Source organism: Nyctereutes procyonoides, unplaced genomic scaffold, assembly GCF_905146905.1.
Source record: "Nyctereutes procyonoides isolate TBG_1078 unplaced genomic scaffold, NYPRO_anot_genome, whole genome shotgun sequence".
In the NCBI taxonomy this organism is placed as follows: Eukaryota; Metazoa; Chordata; class Mammalia; order Carnivora; family Canidae; genus Nyctereutes; species Nyctereutes procyonoides.
The window spans coordinates 33,283,843-33,303,326 of NW_026575126.1; the positions used below are offsets into that span (position 1 = coordinate 33,283,843).

At 36.8% G+C, this 19,484-nt stretch overlaps 1 long non-coding RNA gene across 1 annotated transcript in view; it reads right to left on the minus strand.

Moving 5' to 3' along the window:
* Nucleotides 1-15,190, minus strand: part of LOC129520214 (uncharacterized) — an 84,679-nt gene extending 69,489 nt beyond the window's left edge. Inside the window, exons 1-2 of the long non-coding RNA XR_008666516.1 lie at nt 15,039-15,190; nt 4,725-4,778 (exon numbers count right to left, since the gene is read on the minus strand). This is a non-coding gene — a long non-coding RNA (uncharacterized LOC129520214). The remainder of the gene's footprint in view (nt 1-4,724; nt 4,779-15,038) is intronic.
* Between the last annotated feature and the right edge of the window lie 4,294 nt (nt 15,191-19,484).

Consider the following 19,484-nt stretch of genomic DNA (forward strand, 5'->3'; position numbering starts at 1 on the left):
GACTCATATTTTTAAATTTCTTAAAGCTAATTTGTGACATCTTTCACCCAGTAGGCCAAGTAATCATTTGTGATACCCAGTGATTAGGAAGTTTCCAGAAGCAACACTTTTAGGAATGTGTTCTAAGTGAAAGTGGCTGCCCCAAAGTCATTGCCCACTCACTTATCCCCTGAGCCTGTGGTTGTTCTTCACAGCCACCATGCCCTCAGGCTTAGTAGTGAGCTAAGTCTTTGCGTGAAGACCAACTTGGAATAAAATTTTGAAAAGGTGTTTACAAGACCCATCTTTAGAATTCAAAATGAAAATAATGTTTATAGAGATCCATAAAAATGCTTATTCTTACTTACTTACTTGACCGAAGAATGCCGAATGGGAAAAATTGGCACTACATTTTAGCTACTAAAATGTTCATGCCTAGATGTACTTCAGAAGTAGCAATAAAGAAACAGGTATTAGCCTTCAAATTGAATATACATCGCAGGACACATCTTGAAAGTAGTTAGGCCACATGCTGCTTACTGCTACAAATACCAAGTCTGCATCAGTCTATTATCAAAAGTCCCAAGCCCAACCTGCTATAAGCACCACCTTGTAAATTGCCATTGTTGATCTCTCAATCTCATGAACTGCTCTGGCAAAACTCCACATGAGATCAACCCAATTACCTGCCTCTAGGCTGCATCTTTGAAGCTGGGCATCAATGAAGAGATTCATGCAGCTGAGTAAATTTGTATCACCACATCTTTAGGATCAGTAACCACTTCTAACAAAGAGGCCCTCTGCTTCTATTCTGAATCCTGGGCTCTCTCACCTTCTCAAGGAATTTACTTCTTCAGTTGTTCTTTCTCTCCCCTTCATCTTAAACCTCTGCTCCAATTGGATTGTTTCATTAACATATAAGCGTTTTCTACTACTTCTGGTCTTTAAAAAAGTTGTGTGTTTGTTTATTTGTTTGTTTTAAGCATCTCATCTTCCCACACTTACTGCTCTGTATTTCTCTTTCTGTTTGTATTTAAATCTTTTTTAAAAACTTTCCTCTGGCCTTGGCTTTATTTTCGAACCTTCTGTTTGCCTTTCCACTCGCTTGAATCTGGCATCTGCCTCCAACACTCCATCTAACTCATTGTTGCTAAAGTTGACGCTGACCTCTATAACGAACTTTGAAGATTTGACCCAAGTGGCCACTATTTGTCAAAACCATGGGCTTCATTGATGCCTTGACACCACAGTTCCTCTTATATTTTTGGCAATTCTTTCTTAGTCTCCTTTACTCGTTACTCTTTTTTTTTTTTTTAAGATTTTATTTATTTATTCATGAGAATACACAGAGAGGAGACAGAGAGGCAGAGATACAGGCAGAGGGAGAAGCAGGCTCCCTGCAGGGAGCCCGACGTGGGACTGGATCCTGGAACTCCAGGATCACGCCCTGGGCTGAAGGCAGCACTAAACCACTGAGCCACCTGGGCTGCCCTCGTTACTCTTTTTATCAACATCTCAGTGTTGAAGTTCTTTGGGTTCTTTTCTTAGACTCTCAACCTAGTGGTCTCATTCATTCTCATGATTTTAAAAATACTGTCTGTGCTAATGATATCCAAATTGATATTGCCAATCCTAACCCCCAGAATGACAAACTCATATCCAGTTAACTACTTGACTCAGCCACTTAAATGCCTCAGAGTCATTGCAAATAAATTTGTCCAATATGAAAAGGTTCCCTCTCCTATCCCTTTCAATGGCTTTGCTTTCTATTTCAGATAAAACCCAATCTCTTTAACATGGCCCCAAACGATCTGCAGGATCTGGCCTCTGTCTAGATCTTAAAACTCCATCTCATGTTTGCACATGACAACATCACTGAACCAGTTTCAAAAAGGTTCCTAGGGAACACGAACCTTGTGCCTGCTTCAGGTTTTATATATGTTATTTTCTCCACTGAGACAGCTCCTTCACCTCTTCTCACCCATCCGTTAATAGTCTTCACTTAGTTAAAAGCAACTCATCTATTAAGATTCAGTTCAAATATTATACCCACCAATTCTCCAGTCCAACTTAGCTCCCACTCCCCAGCTGTTATTCTGTCTCTTAGGAGCCAGTTAGTTTACTTCATAGAAGTTATCACAACATTTAATTATATAATTGAGTGTTTATGTCCAACTTTTCTAGTAGATGGTAAATGCCATGAAGCAGGGACATTTTCTGTTTTATTTACCATTGCAACATACTGTCTGGTTCACTATCCGTGAGTTCCTGAACGAAACAAATAAAAGTTCATTAGTAGCTACTTGAGCAGATTAAGCCATCTAATCTTTGTAACAATTGTACATATAATGTTCTTGTGTATTAAAAATATAAAACATTTAGTATTTTTGTCTCATATAATATCCACACAAGGTGTGTGACATGGCGTAACTACCTCCAAAGTTCTCCAGTTTACAGTGTCTCTATTTTGTATTATTGCATTTGAAGTCCCAAACATCATTTCTGTTAGCAGATAATGCACCTGAGGCTTAGAAACCTAAGAGATTAGTAAAATTCATATTTCTAGTAAGATGGCAGATCTTTAGATTGTCATGCCAAATGTTCCTTACCTTGCATTACGTTGCTTCAAGAATGTAATTGTATAACATTGCTTCTGGAATAAATTTTAGGGGCACCTGGGTGCTTGGTCAGTTAAGCATCTGACTCTTGATTTTGGCTCAGGTTGTGGTCTTATGGTTGTGAGATAGAGCCCCATGTCAGGCTCTGTGCTCAGAGGGGAGTCTGCTTGAGATTCTCTCCATCTCTCTTTGCCCCTTTCCCTGCTCACCCACACTATTTCTCTCTCACATAAATAAATAAATCTTTAAAAAATGTACTTTTTAAGCCCTTAGAGAAGTGGGGCAGAAAAACAACTTTGACATTTTTTACCTTGAAAGACAATCACAAGAAACATAAACTTTGATGCCAATAATAAAATCTTATTACCAAATTCACTGCCTACACCCCTCCCACCAAGGATAATGCTAAATAATCTTGGCAGCAGAATAAAAGTGCTTAAAATGATTCTATCTAAGGACAAGCTATATCATTTTGATTTCCTGGTTCCATTCACTCTTTAAGATAGGATAATGTGCTATGGGAGGAATCCCCCTAATTTTTAGGAGAGGAATATGATAAAAATTATAACTGGTTTGGCCTATTAAAACATTGTCATTGGAGGTGCCTGGATGGCTCAGTTAGTTAAGCAGCTGACTGTTGATTTTGGCTCAGGTCAAGAACTTAGAGTCCTGGGATCGAGCCTCATGTCTGGCTCCACTTTCAGCTGGGAATCTGCTCCTTCTCCCTCTGCCCTCTCTTCTTCTCTCAAATAAATAAATAAACAAATCTTTAAAAAAAATTCTATCTCCCACATCCTATCCACTCATCAGGTAACCCACATATTTATTTGATAGTTATTTTCCAAGGTAAACATATAGGCAACGAAGTCCAATTTGTAAGGTGACGCAGGCAGTTTCTGTGGCATTAGCAAGCAGACTCACATGAGCCATTTCTCAAAGAAGGACTGCTTTACATTGTTGTTAATATGAACAATAATAATAATAGATAACATTTGTTCAATACTAGTAATGGTTGAAGCACTATTCTAAGTTTGTTTTTAAGTGCTCCTTCACTTTATTCTCTAAACCCTACTTTACTTTATTCTCAACCCACTCTAAGATAGACATTTTTTTTTTTTTGCCATTTTGTTTATAGACTGAAGCTCATGGATCATGAAACTAGGCTTCACGATTGCTCAGCTAGTAGGTTATAGAGCTGGAATGTTAACTTGGGCTTATTTACTTAAAATTCATTTTCTTTACATGCTGGGAATAGTAGTCTTCCCTCATCCATGCGGGATAGTTTCCGAGACCCCCAGTGGATGCCTGAAACTGCAGATAATATCAAACCCAATGTACTCTGTTTTTTCCTCAACAGACACACCTATGATAAAGTTTAATTTATTAAACTTACTGGGTCTAATTAGCAGAGCAAGAGATCAATGATAATGATAATAAAATAGAACAAGTAGCACAATATACTGTAAATAAAAGTTATGTGAAGATGGTCTCGCTCTCAAAATAATTTGTACTATTCTCACCCTTGTTCTTGTGATGATGTGAGATGATTAAATGCCTAGAAGATGCGATGAAGAGAAGTGAGTGGCACAGGCATCGTGACATAGCATTAGGCTATACTACTGACCTGCTAACCATGCATCTCGAAGATCATGTGCTTCTGGACCCCATTGACTGTGAGTGACTGCAACCACAGAAAGTGAAGCCACAGGTAATGGGAGACAGTCTACCATGTTGACCATTCTTTGTCCTTTTTTATTAGCTAACCTTGGAACCTGGGAATCTTTACTTAATTAGGAACCTTGGTCCCTTTACTTTCAAAGTAATGATTATGGTTCCTTTTCTGTGTATCTCATGTTTTCCTAGGAATTGTTTAAAACTTCCATTAAGAATGGGTCTGAATAACAATAACAAGCTGGCAATTATGTGAGGTACAGGATGCACTAACTTTATTTTGGTAAATATTTTGCATTACATACATATATCAAATCATCACATTGTACGACTTAAAATTCCACAATATTATATGTGAATTATATCTCAATAAATCTGCAGAAGGAAAAAAAGAAGGAATGGGTAAGAGATATGAGCTTGTGATCAGACAGAAGGAAATCCAGTTTTTTCACTTACCAGCTGTTGATCTTGGCCACATTATCTTACTTCAGTAAGCCTCAATTTCCTTGACTATAAAAATAAGAATAAAAAATAATTATAATCTGCTTTACAGCTTCTGTTGAGAAATAAAGAGTATATGTCATGCACCAAATATGCTCTTCAGTCCATAGGAGATGCCCAATAGGTAACAGTTTATTATTACATTAAAAAAATTTTTTTTTTCAATATCACTTTAGCACTTGTTAGCTGTGTAACTTTGGGAAGGTTACTTTACCTCCCTGGGCTCCATTTCTGTTTATCTAAAGTAGCAATTATATTATTATTACCTGCCCAATCATTCTGTCCAAAATCAATTTTTGTTCAAATGTATACTTTTGAGAATGAAAAAAGACATCAAAATAATTTAAGTAATATGACTTATGAAATAGTCACTAACATTGATTTTGTTTATACTGGTAGGCCTAGAAACTAGTTTTGTACAGGAATAGTTATAAAATGAAATTATTTCTAAAAAGCTAAATAATGTATATGTGTGTTCTTAAAGCAAAGTAAAATGGTTTTATCATAATATTACCTAGATGCATCCTCACAATGGCATCTTTTGGTCAATAGATTTGAAATTCTTGATACCCCTAATTGCTCTATGTAGAACATAATATTTGAGAAAATATTCTGTTTATAGCACTGAGGGCCATAGTCTGTTCAGAGCAAATTCTGCTAAGTGCAAGATAGTCTGAATTTTATTTTTTCATATTTAAATGGAAATATTTCATCTCAAATATCCTTTTGCTCCATTCAAAGTAACAATGTTCAACAGTTTTACAGTTGGATCTTGTCAATGAGTTGACACTTTTTATTATTCTTTCGAATGTTTTGCCAAATTTGAATCCTCGAAAATCATTGATCCTCTCAATTTCATTTTACTGTGATACAGAAAATAAATGTATACAAATAAAAACCAGAGGCTCCATCAAAAGATTTTCTACCAGATGAGATGTTCCAAAATACAATTATAGGATTTTAAAACTAAATCATGTACAACATTTACATTCTTATTTAATTTGCTCAATTGCTTCCTTTGTAGGAATAAATTTTGATGACTACTTGTTTTCATGCTTTGTCTTCAGTAATTGTAGTTCCTTTCAAAGCTTCAAAAATTGAAATTCCACTCTAACACAGTTATTAAATACTTCTAATTGTTTTTTAACAACATGAAATATTAAGGAACTTGGCTACAAAAGAAATCAATGTAACTGTAGGACAATTAGAATGACTTACCAAATTGGTCAGTTTAAGCTCAAACATATCTAAAATCGATGTTGTGATGTGTCATAAGAAGAGAAAATATATATTGCCATGATAATGTGTGTGTGTTTGGTACTAGCTCTTTCAAAGAAATTTTGTAGCTCAGTTTTCTGTGTATGTACAGAATATTTGTAAATTTGGATAATGATAGCTTATATTTCAAAGGATAGAATACTATAGCTGGTTTGAATTTAAATTATGAGTGTACCTTAACAAATTTCCTGTACATGGCTCCTCCATAAATTTCTTAATTTATTAGGAAACCATTTTTTAATCATAAATTATGCTACACAAAACTTGTAATCATATTATCTCCATGAAAACAGATACATCTTTAGTGTTCACTTTTACAAATAAGTCAACAAAGATGTTCCAAATAATGATATATCACTTTCAATAAAATGAACTCCCAGGGCAGCCCAGGTGGCTCACTGGTTTAGCGCCGCCTTTGGCCTTGAACCTGGAGAACTGGGATCAAGTCCCACATTTGGCCCCCTGCATGGAGCCTGCTTCTTCCTCTCCCTGTGTCTCTGCCTCTCTCTCTCTCTCTGTGCCTCTCATGAATAAATAAAAAAAAAATCTTTAAAGATTAAAAAAAAAAAACTCCCAATAGTTTCTTAAATTCTGTCAATTGGATTTAAAAGAAATCAAATCATTGCCAGAACATAACAATTTTTCAATTTGAAATTTGATAACTGATATAAATGCATATGAGCTTCTTCTACTATAGAAGTGACATATGTGTATGTTTAATGTGAATGAAATTCTTCTGTTATGAAAGCAACATGTGAATAGCTACCACTGCACACTTTATATATATACAGGAAATCTTAGAATAGCCACAGCAAAAATAATTTACAAAAATCATGGGATCTAGATGAAAACTCATGCTTCATAAAGTGATACATAAGTGCATCTTTTGTAGCTAAATATATTAAATCATATTTTGGTCCAGAGTTTGTAAATGAATATTAATTTGGGAGGTTATTTTTGTTGTCACATAATGTGTGTAACACAGGATTTACCATTTTAACTATTTCTAGGTATATGGTTTAGTGACATTAAGTACATTCATAATGTTCTGCAAACGTAGCTGCTATCCAATACTTTTTGATCATCCTAAACAGAAATTCTGTGCCCATTGAACAATAACTCCCATTTTCCCTCCTCTGGGCCCCTGATACCTTCTATTCTACTCTTTGTTACTATGAATTTGCTTATTCTACGTACCTCACATAAGTGGAATCACACAATATTTGTCTTTTGTATCTGGCTTATATCACTTAGATAATAAACTTAGAGTTTGTCCATGTTGTTGAATGTATCCAAATTCCATTTCATTTTAAGGCAGAATAATAATTACTAATACTAATTTTTGAAGTAACTACTGTTATTTCTGGTTTGTACATTTTTCTTATTGCCAGTGACATCATCCACAGTGGCTGAAAAGTGACAGCAAATACTTGTGCAAGTTACATTTTCGTCACCAACTTGAGAAATGGGAATTCAGGACTCAGTTTTTCACAATACGTGTTCGTTCATCTTCCAGGAAGTGTGTATATGTATATATGTGTTGATGCCAGAATATTCTATTGTCAAAAAGTTACCAAAAATAAAATAGGTAAAAATTTGTGAATTCCAACTATTCTGTGAATAAAAAATACATTATGATAGGAAGACCAGGCCACTCTCTAATAATGTTTCCAAGTACCCAAATGATATTAATCTTGGGACTAAGGAACTAGAAATGAGAATTCACAGTAATTTTCACAAAAATCTTAAATTTTCTGTATTTTTCATGAGATGTTATTTTGTTTTCATTTATTTATTTATTTATTTATTTATTTAAATACAACGGTTTTCTATTTTATTCTCAGAAATATGCAACCATTATCACAGAGAGTTTAAGAGTTTCACCACCCCCCATCCTTTAGTTATCACTCTTTTATCCCTCTATTTCCCCTATCCCTGTCCCCAGACCTAAGCAACCAGGAATCTGCTCTTTATTTCTTTAGAGTTGTCTATTATGGATATGCCAAATAAATGAAATAATATAATATGTGACTGGCTTCTTTCACATTGCATAATCTTTCCAATATTCATTCATGTTGTAGCATGCATCAGTAGTTTGTTTTTCATGGCCGAATATTTTCTTGTATGAATAAGCCACATTTTGTTTATCCATTTGTCAGTTTTTGGGATGTTTTCAATTATTTGAGTGTATACTTAGGAATAGAATTTCTGACTTACATGGTAATTCTATCTCTAACCATATGAGGAACTGCCAGATACTACTTTATAAAGTAGCTGTATCATCTTGCATTCCCAATAGTGGGGTGTGATATTCTAATTTCTCTACATCTTTGCTAGCACTAAGATTTTCCTTAAAAAAAAAAAACAAAAGAAAACACAGTAAAAAACCTAATAGATGTAAAGTGTTATCCTATGGTCTTGATTTGCATTTCCTTAATGATTAGTAACATTGAAAATCTTTTTATTTGCTTTTTGGTCATTTGAATATCTTCTTTCAAAGAATGTCTTTGGGTTTTTTAAAAAGATATATATTTTTATTATTGAAGTTCGATTTGCCAACATATGGTATAACACCTAGTGCCCATCCGTCAAGTCCCCTCCTCATAACCCATCACCCAGTCATCCCAACCTCCTACCCACCTCCCCTTCCACTACCCCTTGTTCGTTTCCCAGGGTTAGGAGTCTTTCATGGTTTGTCTCCCTCTCTAATTTTTCTCATTCAGTTCCCCTCCTTCCCTTATAATTCCTTTCACTATTTCTTATATTCCCCATATGAATGAAACCATATGATGATTGTCCTACTCCTATTGACTTACTTCACCCAGCATAATACCCTCCAGTTCCATCCATGTCAAAGCAAATGGTGGGTATTCGTCGTTTCTAATGGCTGAGTAATATTCCATTGTATACATAGACCACATCTTCTTTATCCATCATCTGTCGATGGACACGGAGGCCCCTTCCACAGTCTGGCTATTGTGGACATTGCTGCTATAAACATTGGGGTGCAGGTGTCCTGGCGTTTCCCTGCATCTGTATCTTTGGGGTAAATCCCCAGCAGTGCAATTGCTGGGTCGTAGGGCAGATCTATTTTTAACTCTTTGAGGAGCCTCCACACAGTTTTCCAGAGTGGCTGCACCAGTTCATATTTCCATCAACAGTGCAGGAGGGTTCCCCTTTCTCCACCTCCTCTCCAACATTTGTTGTTTCCTGTCTTGTTAATTTTCACCAGTCTCACTGGTATGAGGTAGTATCTCATTGTGGTTTTGATTTGTATTTCCCTGATGGCAAGTGATGCGGAGCATTTTCTCATGTGCCTGTTGGCCATGTCTATGTCTTCCTCTGTGAGATTTCTGTTCTGTCTGTGCCCATTTCATGATTGGATTATTTGTTTCTTTGCTGTTGAGTTTGATAAGTTCTTTATAGATCTTGGATGCTAGCCCTTTATCTGATATGCCATTTGCAAATATCTTCTCCCATTCTGTAGATTGTCTTTTAGTTTTGTTGAGTGTTTCTTTTGCTGTGTAGAAATTTCTTGATGAAGTCCCAATAATTCATTTTTGCTTTTGTTTCTCTTGCCTTCATGGATGTATCTTGCAAGAAGTTGCTGTGGTCAAGTTCAGGAAGGATGTTGCCCATGTTCTCCTCTAGGATTTTGATGGATTCTTGTCTCACATTTAAATCTTTCAGCCATTTTGAATTTATCTTTGTGTCTGGTGTAAGACAATGGTCTAACTTCATTCTTCTGCACGTGCGCCATTTTCCCAGCACCATTTATTGAAGAGACTCTCCTTTTCCCAGTGTATATTTTTTCCTGCTTTGTCGAATATTAGTTGATCATAGAGTTGAGGGCCCATTTCTAGGTTCCCCATTCTGTTTCATTGATTTATGTGTCTGTTTTTGTGCCAGTACCACACTGTCTTGATGATCACAGCTTTGTAGTACAACTTGAATTCGGCATTGTGATGCCCCCAGTTTTGGTTTTCTTTTTCAATATTCCCCTGGCTATTCGGGGTCTTTTCCAATTCCACACACATCTTAAGATGATTTGTTACAACTCTCTGAAGAAAGTCCATGGTATTTTGATAGGGATTGCATTGAACATGTACATTGCCCTGGGTAGCATAGACATTTTCACAATATTAATTCTTCCAATCCATGAGCATGGAATATTTTTCCATCTCTTTGTGTTTTCCTCAATTTCTTTCAGAAGTGTTCTGTAGTTTTTATGGTATAAATCGTTTACCTCTTTGGTTAGGTTTATTCCTAGGTATCTTATGCTTTTGGGTGCAATTGTAAATGGGATTGACTCCTTAATTTCTCTTTCTTCCATCTCATTGTTAGCGTATAGAAACGCCACTGACTTCTGGGCATTGATTTTGTATCCTGCCACACTGCCGAATTGCTGTATGAGTTCTAGCAATCTTGAGGTAGAGTCTTTGGGTTTTCTATGTACAGTATCATGTCATCTGTGAAGATGGAAAGTTTGACTTCTTCTTTGCCAATTTGAATGCTTTTTATTTCTTTTTGTTACCTGATTGCTGAAGCCAGGACTTCTAGTACTATATGTTGAATAGCAGTGGTGAGAGTGGACATCCCTTTATGTTCCTGATCTTAGGGGAAAGGCTCTCAGTTTTTCCCCATTGAGAATTATATTTACTGTAGGATTTTCATAGATGGCTTTTAAAATACTGAGGAATGTTCCCTATATCCCTACACTCTGAAGAGTTTTGATCAGGAATGGATGCTGTATTTTGTCAAATGCTTTCTCTGCATCTAAATAGAGAGGATCATATGGTTCTTGTTTTTTCTCTTGTTGATGTGATCTATCACACTGATTGCTTTATATGAGTGTTGAACCAACCTTGCATCCTGGAGATAAATCCCACTTGGTCATGGTGAATAATCTTCTTAATGTATTGTTGGATCCTATTGGCTAGTATCTTGTTGAGAATTTTTGCATCTGTGTTCATCAGGGATATTGGTCTATAATTCTCCTTTTTGGTGGGGTCTTTGTCTGGTTTTGGAATTAAGGTGATACTGGCCTCATAGAACAAGTTTGGAAGTATTCCATCTCTTTCTATCTTTTGGAACATCTTTAGTAAAATAGGTATTATTTCTTCTTTAAACGTTTGATAGAATTCCCCTGGGAAGCCATCTGGCCCTGGACTTTTGTGTCTTGGGAGGTTTTGATGTCTGCTTCAATTTACTCACTGGTTATTGGCCTGTTCAGGTTTTCTATTTCTTCCTGTTCCAGTTTTGGTAGTTTGTGGTTTTCCAGAAATGCATCCATTTCTTCCAGCTGCTCATAATATGTTTTTTAAATAAAATCATTTGTATTTCCTTGGTATTTGTATTTTCCTTGGTATTGATTGTGATCTCTCCTCTTTCATTCATGACTTTATCAATTTGAGTCTTTTTTTCTTTTTAATAAGGCTGGCTAATGGTTTATCTATCTTATTCTTTCAAAGAACCAACTCCTGGTTTCGTTGATCTGTTCTACAGTTCTTCTGGTCTCTATTTCATTGAGTTCTGTTCGAATCTTTATTATCTTTCTTCTTCTGTTTGGTGTATGTTTTACTTGCTGCTCTTTCTCCAGTTCCTTTAGGTGCAAGGTTAGCTTGTGTATTTGAGTTTTTTCCAATTTTTTGAGGGAGGCTTGTATTACAATGTATTTCGCTCTTAGAACCACTTTTGCTGTATCCCAAAGATTTTGAACGGTTGTATCTTCATTTTCATTAGTTTCCATTACTCTTTTTAATTCTTCTCTAGTTTCCTGGTTGACCCTTCCATCTTTTAGCAGGATGGTCTTTCACCTCCACATGTTTGAGTTTCTTCCAAATTTCTTCTTGTTATTATGTTCTAGTTTCAAAGCATTGTGGTCTGAAAATATGCAGGGGACAATTCCAATCATATGGTATCAGTTGAGACCTGATTTGTGACCCAGTATGTGGTCTATTCTGGAGAAAGTTCCATGTGCACTTGAAAAGAATGTGTATTCAGTTGCATTTGGATGGAAAGCTCTATATATATCTGTGAAATCCATCTGGTCTAGTGCATCATTTAAAGCTCTTGTTTCTTTGGAGATGTTCTGCTTAAAATATCTGTCATTTGCAGAAAGTACCGTGTTGAAGTCTCCTACTATTAATGTATTATTATCTAATATGTCTTTACTTTGGTTATTAATTGATTGATATACTTGGCAGCTCCCACATTCGGGGCATAAATATTCATGATTGTTAGGTCCTCTTGTTGGATAGATCCTTTAAGTATGATTTAGTGTCCCTCTTCATCTCTTACTACAGTCTTTGGGATAAACTTTATCTGATATGAGGATTGCTACCCAAGCTTTCTTTTGAGGACCATTTGAATGGTAAATGGTTCTCCACCCTTTCATTTTCAGGCTGGAGGTGTCCTTAGGTCTAAAATGAGTCTCTTGTAGACAGCAAATAGATGGGTCTTGTTTTTATTATCCAGTCTGAAACCCTGCATCTCTTGATGGGATCATTTAGCCCATTCATGTTCAGAGTACCTATTGAAAGATATGAATTTAGTGTCATTGTAATACCTATTCTTTCCCTATTTTTGTGGATTATTTCTTTGGGCTTCCTCTTTCTTTTACAGAGTCCCCCTTAATATTTCTTGCAGAGCCAGGTTGGTAGTCACATATTCTTTTCAGTTTCTGTCTATCTTGGAAGCTCTTTATCTCTCCTTCTATTCTGAATGACAGCCTTGCTGGATAAAGTATTCTTGGCTGCATGTTCTTCTCATTTAGGACCCTAAATATATCCTGCCAGCCCTTTCTGGCCTTCTAGGTCTCTGTGGAGAGGACTGCTGTTAATATGATATTTCTCTCCATATAAGGTAGGGATCTCTTATCTCTCACTGCTTTAAGGGTTTTCCCTTTATCTTTGGAATTTGCAAGTTTCCCTATTAAATGTAGAGATGTTGAATGACTTTTATTGATTTGGGGGGCACCTTCCTATCTCCTGGGTCTGAATGCCTGTTTCCCTCCCCAAATTAAGGAAGTTATCATCTATGGTTTGTTCAGATATACTTTGTGGCCTTCTCTCCTTCTTGGCATCTTCTGGAATCCCAATTATACATAGATTCTTCCTTTTAAAAAAAAATATTTTATTTATTTATTTATTTATTTATTTATTTATTTATTTATTTATGAGATACACAGAGGGAGAGAGAGGCAGAGACACAGGCAAAGGGAGAAGCAGACTCCCTGCAAGGAGCCCGATATGGGATTCGATCTTGGATCCCAGGATCACGCCCTGAGCCCAAGGCAGATGCTCAACCACTGAGCCACCCAGGTGTTCCTAGATTCTTCCTTCTGAGGCTGTCATTTATTTCCCTTAACTTTTCCTTGTGGTCTCTTGTTTTTCTCTTTTTTTCCTAAGCTTCTTTCCTTACCATCAACTTGTCTTCTATGTTGCTCACTCTTTCTTCCACCTCATTAACCCTAGCTGTTAGGACATCTAGTTTGGATTTCATCTCACTAATTTATTTTTAATTTCGGCCTGATTAGATCTCCATTTTGCAGTAACAAAGTCTCTAGAGTCCTTTATGCTTTTTTGCAGAGTCACCAATAGCTTTATAATTGTGCTTCTGAATTGGCTTTCTGACATCGAATTGAAAGCTCCAATACTGACCACCAAAACATATACAAGATAGAAGAAGGGGGCAGAATGGGAAGGAAGAGAGAATATAATCTCACAGAATGAACCAGCATGGTATTTCACTTGGTTCTGAGTGTATGTTAGTCATGTTTTAGACTGTGGGTCTAAACTGGGTAACTTCCACCATTGCAGAACAAAGAGAAAACAAAAAAACACAAAACAAAAACACATATCTTGTATATCTCCCAAAATTAATTTGAATATGTTGAAAGGAATCCAGAAGTGAAAAATATATCTAAGACATGTAATTGTAGAAATTTGAAAGTCAAAAAGGAAGAAACTTAAAAATGAAGAGTTGGTAAAATATTGTAGTTAAGGTGGGTAAAAGCAAAAAATATTGGAGATTTTTAGTCTGATATAAAAATGAGTTGTATAGAAAAAGGGGAAAAAATTTTAAAAAGAAAAGAAAGGAGGGGTACCCTCTAGTTCTATATACTATGTTCTCTCGATTTTCCCCTTGGTCCTGGAGCTTTCCAGCACTGATGGGTCTAGAACTTGCTCTTCCCCTGTCCTTCCAGCGGGTCTTCTGGGGGAGGGGCTGCTGTGCTGATTCTCAGGGGTGTGCATCTGAGGGACCTGCCCCCCCACCCCTCCCCCGCCGGGTGCTGGGCTCAGTGGGAGCTGTTGACCCCATGAGGCCCGTGTTCCCTGGCGGCCCCGCCCCTCCCAGGCACAGGGTGACACCAGGAGGAACAACACCCCTGGGGGCGGCCAACTCTCCAGACCTGGAGTCAGCTCCCCCAGTAACTACCACGGTCTCCCAGTCCACACTGGCCTAGGCGCAGGGCGGGGGAGGGTGCTGACCTGCACAGCTCGGGGGTGCGGGGGGGGGCAGGAGCCTCCGACGTCCTGTGCCCTCCCCGCCTCCGCCTGCCGGGGGCGCAGCGCAGGATCCTGGGCTGTGTCTCCTCTCCCTGCCCTGGGATCCGGGCCTGCGGCTGGAATCCTGCTCCGGGCCACAGCTCCTGGAGGCCGCAGGCACAGCGCCCCCTCCCGGAGCCCCCCGACCCCGGCTGCTCCCCAGGCCCCGCCCGCTCCAGCCCGTTACCGAGCTTGCCGGTGTGGGTGCGCTCTCCCCGGGTGCCTGCTCTCCTAGTGGCCCCGGGAGGCTGGAGGTGCCTGCGATCCTGCCCGGTTTGCCTGCTGAGCGCCTTTCCGTCGGGGAAGAATCGCGGATTTTGAAGGTTCCTGCTTCTCCGGGGGGGGGGCTCTCTGGTCCCCGAGCTTCTGCCCCCTTATCCCGGCTCCTCACGGCCCCTCCCCCACTGGATTAGTTTTTATTTATTTTTTTCCTCCTTCCTACCTTGTTAGAAGCGAAAACCCGTCTCTCTGTAGCATCAGGCTGTCCTCTCTTTACATCTCAGGTCGGATTCATAGGTTTTCAGGGTGGTTTGAAAGTTATCCAGGTGAGTTGGGGGGACCAGGTGAGGTGAGGACCCTGCTCCTCCGCCTTCTTGCCCCGCTTCTGGATTTTTGTTTTAAAATAATAATGAGTGACCATAATAGAAAATTATTTTTCTGTGATAGGATTACACTAAAATTTTCAAAGATTTTCCGTGTTAAGAAACAATAAAAAACACATGGTTTTTATTATTACTATAATGCAATATATTATGATAAGGTTATATAATTCAATACCATGTAAAAATGATCTCTACCATATAGACATTTGTGAACAGAAACCTTAAATTAATATTAATTTTAAGAATTATTTAGAAATTGAAATATATGTGCTAGAAATATTTAAAATTTACATTTATTATTTTTTCCAACTCTTCTTAGATATAACTGATACATAACATTGAGTAAGTTTAAGATGTACAAGCTGATTTGGTATGCACAAATGTTGTGAAATGATTACTACAATAAGGTTACATCTCAGTTATATTTTTGTGTGTGGTGAGAACTTTAAAAACTTTAAAAATGTTTAAATTTCTTAGCAATTACAGGTATATAATACATGATTATTAAATATAGTCACCATGCTGTATATCACATTCCCAGAATTTATTCATCTGATAATAGGAATTTCATACTTTGAACACATTCACTCATCTCCCACACACCCTTGCTCCAGTGACCACCGATCTACAATCTGTCTTTATGAGTTTCATTTTTTAAATATCCATATACGAGATTATATAATATTTACCTCTCTCTATTTGACTTATTTCAGTTAGCACAATAACCTGAAGTTTTGTCCATATTGTTACAAATGACAAAAGTTCCTTCTTTTTTATGGTCTAGTAACACACACACACACACACACACATCACATATTTATCCATTCATTGACAGACACTTTGGTTGTTCCATGTCTTGGCTATTGTAAATAATGCCACAGTGAACATGAGGGTGCAGTCATTTCATTTCCTCATTTTCAAGACAGACATTTCATTTCCTCCATATTGTTTTCATAGTAGCTACATCATTTTACAAGCCCACCAGCAATGCACAAGGATCCTAATTTCTGTATCTCCTGGCCAACAGTGGTTCTTTTCTCTTTTATTTGTTTACCTTGTAAAAAAAAACAAGTCATCCTAATGAGTGTGAAATATTAGCTCATTATGGTTTTCATTTGCATTTCTGAATAATGACTGATGAGTTAGTTATCTTTTCTTTACATCTTTCTACATATAAGATCATATCAGCTGCAAACAGAGCCAATTTTACTTCTTCCTTTTCAATTTGGATGTTGTTTATTTCTGTTTCTTGCCTCACTGCTCTGGCTAGGGCTTCCAGTAATAGGCTGGATGAGAGCGGTGATAGTAGGGCCCCTTTGTCTTAGTCTGGATCTTAGAAGGAAAGCTTTCAACTATTCACCACTGAATATGATGTTAGCTGTGGGTTTGTAACACAGGGCCCTCACTATGTTGAAGTGCACTCCATCTATACTCAATTTGTTGAGAATTTTTATCATCAAAGGATGTTGAATTTTGTCAAATGCTTTTTCTGTATTTATTGAGATGATCATATGAGTTTTACCTTTCTTTCCATTAATGTGATCTATCACATTTGTTGATCTGTTGTTGATATGTTGAACCATCATTGTATCCTAGTGATGAAGTTCACTTGTCGTGATGTATGATTCTTTTAATGTGCTGCTGAATTCAGTTTGCTGGTATTTTCTTGAGAATTTTTGCAAGGATATCCATCAGAGATATTGCTCTGTAGTTCTCCTATGTCTTCATCTGGCTTTAGTATCTGGGTAATTTCACCACAGAAAATGAGTTTGGAAGAGTTTCCTCCTCTTCAATTTCAATTTTTTGGAGGAGTTTGGGAAGAATTGACATTAATTCTTTAAATGTTTGGTAAAATCCACCTGTGAAGCCATCTGGTCCTGGGATTTTCTTTGTTGGGAGGTTTTTGATTAGTGACTTGATCTCCTTACTCACTATTAGTTTGTTCAGATTTTCTATTTCTTCATGATGTACTCTAGATACATTGTGTGCTTTTAGAAGTTTATCCATTTATTCTAGGCTGTCCAATTTGTGGTGTCAAATTTCTCATATTAGTTGTTTATGATCCTTTCTATTTATGTGGTATCAGTTGTATTGTCTCCTCTTTCATTTATAATAGCTAAAGAATTGTTAATTTTGTTTATCGTTTCAAGGAGCCAAACTTGGGGTTTTTTTTCTACATTTTCTATTGCTTTCATATTCTCCATTTCATTTATTTCTGCTCTGATTTTTATTTTCTCCCTTCTGTTAATATTGTGCTTAAATTACTTTTCTTTTAGTTCCTTGAGGTGTAATGCTAGACTGTTTGCTTGAAACTTTTCTTTTTTCTTCATATATACATTTATAGCTATACTTTCTTCTAAGAACTGCTTTTGCTTTATTTCTGAAGTTTTGGTATGTTGTGTTTCCGTGTTCATTTCCCTTAAGTTAATCTTGTTCCTCTTTTGTTTCTTTTTTGATCCGTTGGTTGTTCAAGGGTGTGATGTTTATTTTCCATCTATTCAAGAATTGTCCGACTTTCTCCCTGTGATTGTTTTCCATTTTCATACCACGATGATCAGAAAAGATACCTAATATAATCTCAATCTTATTAAATGAACTGAGTCATTTTTGTGGCCTAACACACAATCTATCTTAGAAAATGTTCCAACTCTCCTTGGAAGCATGTGTAATCTGCTGCTCTTGGATGGAATGTTCTGTAAATATCTGTTAAATTTTATTTGGTCCATAGCATTGTTCAAATCCACTATTTTCTTATTGATTCTCTGTCTGAATGATCTATCCTTGTTGACAGTGTGTTATTAAAGTCACCAACTCTTATTGTATTGATATTTATTTCTCCTTTTAACTATGTTAGCATTTGTTTTATATATTTAGGTGCTTCTATATTAGGAGCATAAATATTTATAATCATTATATCTTCTTGAAGCATTGACCACCTTTGCATTATATAATGGTCTTCTTTATCACTTGTGACCATTTCAAGCTTAAAATCTATTTTGTCTGATATAAGTATTTATTACCCCTGCTTTCTTTTGGTTATCATTGGCTTAAAAGACTTTTCTCCACCTTTTTACTCTAAGCCTGTCTGCATCCTTAAAGCTAAATTGAGTTGCTTGTAGGCAGCATATTGGTGGATCTTATTTTTTCCTCCATTCTTCCATTCATTGTCTTTTAACTGGAGATTTAATCTGTTTATATTTAAGGTAATTATTGGTGGGTAACAACTTACTATTGCCATTGTGTTCATTGTTTTCTGACTGCTTTGTAGATCCTTTATTACTTCCTTTCTTATTCTCTTCCTTTATGAAATGATGACTTTTTGTGTTGTTATGCTTTAACTTGATTCTCTTGTCCTGATTTTTGTGTATCTTTTTTTTTAAGATTTTATTTATTTGTTCATTAGAGACACAGAGAGAGGCAGAGACATAGAGGAGAAAGCAGGCTCCTCGCAGGGAGCCGGATACAGGATTCGATCCCCCAAACCGGGATCATGCGCAGAGCCTAAGGCAGATGCTCAACTGCTGAGCCATCCAGGTGTCCCTGACTTTTGTGTATCTATTATAGGTTTTTCTTTTGTGGTTACCATGAGGTTTCATTAAAAATCTTACTGTTATAACATCCCACTTTAACCTGATAACAATTAATTTCTATAGCATATAGAAAACATATACTTTTACTTCTTTCCCTCCCATCACATTGTAGGCTACTGATGTTACAGTTTACATCCTTTGTATGTTGTGTATACAATAATAAATTATTGCAGTTACAGTTATTTTTAGTATGTTTATTCTTTTAACTTTCAAACTATAATTGTAAATGATTTACGTACTATTACCAGTTAGAGAATCTGATTTAATGACATATTTACTTTTACTGATAACTTTTATAAGTTTGTTTTTCCAATGCTAATTAGCATCAATTCAATTTAACTAGTAGAACACTGTTCGATATGTCTTATTTGGCAGACCTAATGATGATAAACTCCCTCAGTTTTATTTGTCTGGAAAAGAATTTTTCTCTCATTTCTGAAGGACAAGTTGGCTGGGTATACCATTCTTTTTTTTTTTAATTTTTTTTATTTATTTACGATAGTCATACAGAGAGAGAGAAAGGCAGAGACACAGGCAGAGGGAGAAGCAGGCTCCATGCACTGGGAGCCCGATGTGGGATTCGATCCCGGGTCTCCAGGATCACGCCCTGAAGCCAAAGGCAGGCGCCAAACCGCTGCGCCACCCAGGGATCCCTGGGTATACCATTCTTGGTATATAGGACTTTTTTTCTTTTAA